Source organism: Myotis brandtii, unplaced genomic scaffold, assembly GCF_000412655.1.
Source record: "Myotis brandtii unplaced genomic scaffold, ASM41265v1 scaffold165, whole genome shotgun sequence".
Lineage (NCBI taxonomy): Eukaryota > Metazoa > Chordata > Mammalia > Chiroptera > Vespertilionidae > Myotis > Myotis brandtii.
Window position 1 is genome coordinate 15,102,607 of NW_005356042.1, and position 5,470 is coordinate 15,108,076.

The 5,470-nt window shown below is 39.0% G+C and overlaps 1 long non-coding RNA gene across 1 annotated transcript; it reads left to right on the forward strand.

Moving 5' to 3' along the window:
- The first annotated feature begins 4,330 nt into the window (after nucleotides 1-4,330).
- On the forward strand, nucleotides 4,331-5,398 carry LOC106725468. Its single transcript, XR_001361363.1, has 2 exons — nucleotides 4,331-4,975; nucleotides 5,014-5,398. It is a non-coding gene; the product is annotated as an uncharacterized LOC106725468 (long non-coding RNA).
- Nucleotides 5,399-5,470: the final 72 nt, after the last annotated feature.

Sequence of the window (5,470 nt, forward strand, 5' to 3'; positions counted from 1 at the left end):
TGTTGGGATGGATTTTAAAAAGATTGGTCTCGCCCTAACCGGTTTGGCTCAGTGGATAGAGCGTCAGCCTGCGGACTCAAGGGTCCTGGGTTCGATTCTGGTCAAGGGCATGTACCTTGGTTGCAGGCACATCCCCAGTAGGGGGTGTGCAAGAGGCAGCTGATCGATGTTTCTCTCTCATCGATGTTTCTAACTATCCCTCTCCCTTCCTCTCTGTAAAAAATCAATAAAATATATATTTTTTTAAAAAAAAAGATTGGTCTCTTCTGTAGCAAAGAGGATGGATTGGCAGAAGTGGGGATGATGGCAGGGAGACCATAGTTGGGGGATTACCATAGTAATTAGAAATGACGAGGCCCACCCAGACAATAATGGTTTTAGGAGCCATAGGGAGGGGACTGACTTGAGAAATACACAGAGGCTGGTGAGGCTGATGGCTGACTGCAGTAGGGGATGAGGGAGTATACGTAGAGGATGGCTCCCAGGTTACTGTATGGGTGACAGGATGGAATGTGGTGCCATGTATCAGAAAAGGGGGCAGAGGAAGAGGAGATGGTCTTGCAGGGCAGGAGATGCAGGCAGGGGACAAAGCTGTTTCCAAGTTGAGGATTTCTGTGATATCATGGGATAAGGACCTAGAGTGGGCATTTGGAGGGACTCGGTTTGGGGCTCAGGAGAGAGATGGGCTGGAGATAGAGATTTTGGAGTCTCTATTTATAGGAAGTCTTTGGGGACATGGATTAGAGTAAAATCATCTAGAGAGAATGTGTATAGAATGAAATGGGGACTCTGGATTGAACCCTAAGGAACAGAGTTCAGGAGCAGGTGGAGAAGCAGAGGAAAGCATGTGACCAGAGGCCCAGGGAAAACCAGGAGAAAGCTATCTTAGAGCTTTAAGGAGGGAGTAAAGTATAGAATATATTAAAAGAAAGAGAATCAAGGAAGGTAAGAACAAAGAACCTTATCATCCCCTGCTCCCCTATTGGGAGACAAGGTTATTTTTTGTAACCTCAGCAAATGCAGGGTCAGGGAAGTGGAAGCTAGCCTCCTTGGCTGAGCAGTGAAGGGAAGTGAGAAATGGAGGTACTGTGTGCTCTTTTGAGAAGGACCAATCTCTGTTCTCACTGTGTAACTTAAAAATAAAAAGTTATGAAATATTTCAGACACAATAGAAAAAATTAACACCCACCACACAATTAACAGTAAACATTTTGCTATATTTGCTTCAGGTTTTTACTTTCCAAAGAAGTAAAACATGAGTAGTTGTATTTAAAATCCCACATTTACCCCTCCATGCTACTATTCCCTTCCCTCCATTAGGTAACCTTCATCCTGAATTGCACGGTTTATAGTTCTATTACATAAATTTGCATCTGTAAGCAGTACATATAGTTGTTTTGGATGGCGTTAAACTTTACAGAAATGATATGCTGAATATATGCTGCATCTTGCTTTTTTCATTTGTTGACATATGTAGCGTAAGGACATTCATCTTAACTACTGTATAGGATTCCTTTGTATGACTATGCTGCATACTAAGTCTCCATTCTCCTGTTAATGGACATTCTCCTATTAATGGACAGTTGGTTTCCAATTTTTTGCTCATTCGAACAAGGCTGCAGTGATCACTCTTATACATGGGTAGGGATGTAATTAGGACATGGGTTATCTGGATCTCAACTTCCCTGGATATTGACAAACTGCTCTCCAGTGTGATGGTACTGGTTTACCCTCACAGCAGCAGTTGATAATTCCAGATGCTTCACATACTCCCTGACATTTTAGATGTCGAAACTTTTAATTTGGCCAATTTGATGTGTGTGAAATGATATCCCATAGTTTATTTTCCTTTGCATTTTCACAGGGCCACCAACTGTATAGTGTAAGTTGTATCTTTTAGTGTAGAGTTTGTGCACTGCACAACTCTAGGGGGCGCTGTTCATGTTGTAGTGTTTGTGAAAGGCACACTGTAGAGTTGGTGCAATGTACAGCACATACAGTGGCCTTGAGTGAAGATTTTTGTGTTACCTTTTGCCCATTGTTCTCTTGGGTTGTCTTATTAATTGGAAGAGTTCTTTATTTATTCTGGATATTAATTCTTTTTTGGTTAATATCTGTTACATTTTCACCCAATCTGTGGTTTCCATTAATTTTGTTTATAGTACTTTTTTTATTTTGTTTATAGTACCTTTTTTATGTTCAAATGTTAAAGATTTTTAATGTACTTAAATATATCAATCTTTTCCTTGATCTTCTATATTTTTGTATCTTGTCTAAGAAATCTCTCCTACTCCCAGGTCACAGATAGTCTAATTTTTTAAAATTTTATTTTGAGAGTTTGTTTATTAAAGCTGGGGACAGTGAAACGAGGAAGAGCTTAGGATAGAAGAAGCAACAGGAGAGAGCCTAGGCGGGCTCTCTAGAAACATTATGGGAAAGAAATGAGCCAAGGCAGGGCTCTGTCAGTTCACTAGAGAGGCAGAGTAGAGGGAGACAGGTTCAGGGGGTTAGCCTCAGTCCAGCTGCCACTGCCATTGCTCCCTGGTTGTAAGTCTCATGAGAACCTTAGAGTTTAGGAGAAAGAAAAGTCACTCAAAAAGGAGATTTGAGTAGGCTTGCCCCAGGAGGGCATGCCTTTCTAGATTTTTTTTAAAGTTTTGCTTTTCTTCATTTACATCTTTAATTCACCTTGAATTTATTTTAGGCATATATATTTTTTCATATATATAACTGATTATAGAATCAAATCATGGATTAACTAGTTCATTTCCCTTTGATTTTCATGCCACCACTATTATATTTTAAACATGTATCTGTTTCTGTCTTGTTCTCTGGTTTATTTATCTCTTATGCCATATGGCACAGTCTTAATTACTGCAAATACATGTCTCCCCAGCTCGCCTCAACATTTTTTGGTTATTCTTAGCCGTTTGCTCTTCTAGATGGATTTTAGCATCAATTGTCAGATTCTTGCATTAAACTCAGATTAATCTGGGGGCAATATGCATCTTTACAATATTGGTTGTTCTCATCCTTGAATGTAGTATATTAGTATATCCTATAGGTCTTCTTTTATGTCCTTCAACAATGTCTTATTTTCTCCATGAAGGTCTTGCATATCTTATATTAAATATATTCCTACATGCTTATAGATTTTTCTCCTATTAAGAATGAGATCTATGGCCCTGGACTGGTAGCTCAGTTGGTTGGAGTATCATCCTGATATGCCAAAGTTTCAGGTTCAATCCCATCAGGGCACATTCAAGAATTAACCAATGAATGTGTAAATAAGTGGAACAACAAATTGATGTTTCTCTGTCTCTAAAATCAACTAAAAAAAAACAAAATAATGAGCCCTAGCCAGTTTGGCTCAGTGGATAGAACATTGGCCTGCGGACTGAAGGGTCCCAGGTTCGATTCCGGTCAAGGGCACATGCCCTGGTTGTGGGCTCGATCCCGTGGGGAGTGTGCAAGAGGCAGCTGATGGATGATTCTCTTTCATCATTGATGTTTCTGTCTCTCTCTCTCCCTCTTCCTTACTCTCAAATCAATAAAAATATATTTTAAAAAATGAGATCTTTATTATTTTTCCCAATTGGTTACATCTGGTATGTAGAAACATCATCAGTGTTTGTTTAACTGATCTGGGACCCTGCAACCATGCTGAATTTTGTTCTAATTTTTATAGATTCTTTTGGATTTTTCTATGTAGACTATCACTGTCTGCATATAAGCACATTTAGTCTCCCTTTCTGATTTTTATGCTTCTCTCTTACTTTTCCTCTTTTATTGTATTGGTTTTATGTTAGAACTGTGTTCAGTAAAAGCAATGATTAACTTTTAACAGGTTTATGAGACATAATTCACATACCATAAACTTCATCCTTCAGACTTGTTTCTTTTCTTTAAATGTTAGCTTTGCTTTTCAACATCTTTATTACTTTTTTAATGTTTTTATTAATTTTTAGAGAGAGGAAGTGAGAGAGAGATCTAGAAACATCAATAAGAGAAACATCAATTGGCTGCATCCTGTACACCCCTCACTGGGGATGGAGCCCAAAACCCAGGCATGTGCTCCAACCAGGAGTCGAACCAGTAACCTTTTGGTTCCTGGGTTGATGCTCAACCACTGAGCACACAGGCCGGGCTTTAGTTCCTGTTTTTAATGGGAATGCCTCTAAAGTGTTATAAGTAACCAATTGTAACAGTACCATTTGTATTTGTTGACTGGTTTATCATTCCCCTAATTTGTTATGCCACCTCCGACATATTGGTTTTTTTAAAATGGGTGGTTTGTTTTTTTTTCATTTAGAGAGAAAAGGAGGAGAGAAAGGAAGGGAGAGAAGGAGGGAGAGAGTTGATTGCTCAATAAATGTTAACTATAAATCACTTTTGAAAGAAAAACAGTTAGCTTCAGTAACATTTGCATTTTGATTTTCTTCCCTCTGTTTCTTCTCAGTTGAATTTGTGGGTTTGTGGTTGTGAAACAGAAACAGATCATAAGGCCTTCGGAAAGCTATCCCCTCCCCCATGTCTGTTTAATCCTATTCTGTTCACATGTTTAAGAAGAGGGCACCATTCCCTGCCCACCAGTCCCTCCCCCAAAGCAGGGGGCTGTTTAGTTATTCAAGCAAGTCCAGAATCCTCCAAGGGACTTTTGACATTGTTCTCAGAAGAAATGCTCTTCCTCCTACTGGCGTGGCCAAGCCTATGGGGCCATCTTTGCCATAACATAGAAGCAATCTGCCTGGGAATGAAGTCAACGTAAAGGAAAACAAAACCAAGAGATGGAGTTTTGACGTCATCATTTGATCTCTGGGTCAAGCTATGCCTGAAGTCAGTGAATCATCCTTGACAATTGAAATGGTAAATTGCCTTTTTAGAGCTTAAGCCAGTTTGTTGGGTATTATGTCACTGCCAACAAGATTCCTTGTAACAGAATTGGTTCCTTCCCCTTCACCTGGCTCACTCAGAGGTCAGTTTCTTTTTTTTTTGTTTTTTTTTGTTTCAGAGGTCAGTTTCTGTTTCTAATTTGAAACTACCAGCAAAGAGGACCACATATTTTATTGAATCAGGTGTGGGAAAGACCAACAGGATGCTTATGACAAGAATGTTTCTACTAAACCAAAATAAAGCTCCATCAAGTATAAAACAAATAAAAAATAATAAACATGTTTCTTCTGATCCCAAGTGGGAAGCTGACATCAGTAGAGAGCTTTGATGGGTTGCTTATATAATCTGGTAAAGAAGCAGCTAAAGATCTTTGTTTCTTCCCTGGTAGAAATCTGATAGCCATTTTAACTAAATGTTCTTAGATCGCTGGGTGATACCTGTTTTCTTTAATGTTCTATGTAGAGCTCTAGCCTCCAACACAATCTGTCTGGGAAGATTTAGGAAGTAAGCAAGCATTTCCTATTAATAAATCATGAAACTCATGGACCAGGAAAAATCTAAATTTTCATTTTTTTGA